Genomic DNA, 2,384 nt, shown 5'->3' on the forward strand with positions numbered 1-2,384 from the left:
GAGGAGATGCATGGAGTTCTTTAATTTCAAAGGCAAAAGGTTACATTTAATGAAAGGCAGAGGTTGGATTAATAAATGTGTGTTACAAAGTTGTTCTGCTACAGAGTAGACTCTGGATTTTTCTCCTGCATAAAAATCAGAGCTAGCAGTAAGTGCAAATCTGAAGAAAATCCATGTGCCCAACAAGCTGCCATCTCTAGAACTCTTATCCAGGAAATTCAAAGAGTGAACCTAAAAGAAAAAAAAACAAAGATTCAAAGTCTTATGATACTCCAGACAGGGCCCCAAATCCTTCAATCTAAAATCTAACCCACAAGACAGTTATGGAGTTCCTAAACTCAGGACAATATTTAAACCAGGCAAGAAAAACTGGAAAGAAGCAAGTGTTTTTCACAGAACATTTTATGGAAGTAGTATCCAGATAAATTAATGTTCAAAACTGAATTTCAAGCACACCAAGGCAAAACTGACTAGAAACTGGGAGTCGTGTGTTCTAACCTCAACTCTACCATTAATTAGCTCCAGGACTTCACATAAGTCACTCTGACTTCCCTGGCCCACAAATTCTTTGAGGTGAGAGGGTTGTAGTTTAGCCTAAAGATCTTTTCTGATACAAAAATGCTTATAAAGTGCAGATTTCCATTGGAGGGGAGGTAGGGTAGGGAATAAGGATTCAAGAAAGAAAATAAAGAAAAATTTCCAATCTCGGCTATAACAAAGGACCAAAATACAAGAAATAATTTAGCTTTCATTTAAAGATAACTTTATTTTTGGCAAGCAAAAGGTGAAGAAAGAATAACCCCAACAGAAGTGGCTACATTGCTGCTAGAACCAAATAGAACTGAGATTTCTACGTTGTGAGGTGGAACCCTCACCAAAAGACACAGGCTTCCTTTAGTCCCTCAAAGCACAAGCTTCCTACCTATTGGACTCCAGCAGGGGTCTGGTCAGAAATTCATCTCTGGCCCTAGGGGCTCCAATGTCTCCAGCCATAAGCAACTGATTTTCCCAGTGTGCCATAAAAATACTGTAATTGGCTGGGCATAGTGGCTCACTCCTGTAATCCCAGGGAGGGTGAGGCAGGCAGATCACAAGGTCAAAGATCGAGACCATCCTGGCAAACACGGTGAAACCCTGTCTCTACTAAAAATACAAAAATTAGCCGGGTGTGGTGGTGCATGCCTGTAGTCTCAGCTACTCGGGAGGCTGAGGCAGGAGAATCACTTGAACCCGGGAGGCGGAGGTTGCAGTGAGCCAAGATTGTGCCACTGCACTCCAGCCTGGCAACAGAGCAAGACTGTTTCAAAAAAAAAAAACAACTATAATCTCCACTGTGTGCCATGACTCAAAAAAAGCTGGGAAATACTACCTTTCAGAAGAACTGGGCTGCCTCAGTAGGTAAAAGGGCACTACTTTATTTGGTATATTGGGTCAAGTAAGTAACCTAGAGATTCTGGTATCAGAGCTTAAAGGGGCAGAATGCTTTTATTTCACTAACAATGGTATTTAGAGAAATGTTAAATAACTGCAGGACATTCCTTAATCAGTGGAATTATAAGATGTAAAAGAAACAGCAGTAACAGGGAGCAAAAGGTGTTCATAGTGCCAAACAAAACCAAACAGATCTATTCAAATTCATCTATTCACCCCATCAAACTTCTTAAAGCAAACTCTCTGGCAATAGACTATGAACCAATATAACATTACAGTTTTGGTTTTTTGTTTTTTTTTTTTCAAGATGGCGTTTAGCTCTTGTTGCCCAGGCTAGGGTACAATGGTGTGATCTCGGCTCACTGCAACCTCTGCCTCCCGGGTTCAGGCGATTCTCCGGCTTCAGCCTCCCGAGTAGCTGGGATTACAGGAGTGTGCCACTATACCCAGCTAATTTTTGGATTTTTAGTAGAGACGGGGTTTCACTATGTTGGTCAGACTGGTCTCAAACTCCTGACCTCAGGTGATCCACCCTCCCTGGCCTCCCAAAGTGCTGGGATTACAGGCGTGAGCCACCGCACCCAGTTACATTACAGGTTCTAATGGCCATGGTGAGAGAGGACTAGAGCATAAAGCCATTTTCAGTCAACAGAGCCTTGACACTTTCAGAAATATAAAAGTCCTAGTTTAGTACAAAATCAAAGTATCAAGGTTTTATGATATTAAAACATTTAAATCTAAGATGCTGAGGCCAATCCACATGAAAGGCAAAAACCGACTCATGAAAGTCTCTTTGATAACGGTTTTCGGAAAATCCTATTTACAAAGATCTGCTCCCCTCTTTTAAAGCAGATGTATTTCTAAAAGCAGAGGCTCTAGGATTCTTTGAAATGTTAGCTCACACAATTGACTATTCAACAGCTAGGAAGAATGGTTTCAACTGTTAACCAGGG

The 2,384-nt window shown here is 41.2% G+C and overlaps 1 protein-coding gene across 1 annotated transcript in view; it reads right to left on the minus strand.

Moving 5' to 3' along the window:
• Nucleotides 1–2,384, minus strand: part of LOC108315231 (dolichyl-diphosphooligosaccharide--protein glycosyltransferase subunit DAD1) — a gene marked incomplete at its 5' end in the record, with an annotated part of 21,598 nt that continues 19,214 nt past the window's right edge. Inside the window, one exon of the mRNA XM_017544458.2 lies at nt 1–231. The remainder of the gene's footprint in view (nt 232–2,384) is intronic.

The sequence above is a fragment of the Cebus imitator genome, unplaced genomic scaffold (assembly GCF_001604975.1).
Source record: "Cebus imitator isolate Cc_AM_T3 unplaced genomic scaffold, Cebus_imitator-1.0 Scaffold170, whole genome shotgun sequence".
In the NCBI taxonomy this organism is placed as follows: Eukaryota; Metazoa; Chordata; class Mammalia; order Primates; family Cebidae; genus Cebus; species Cebus imitator.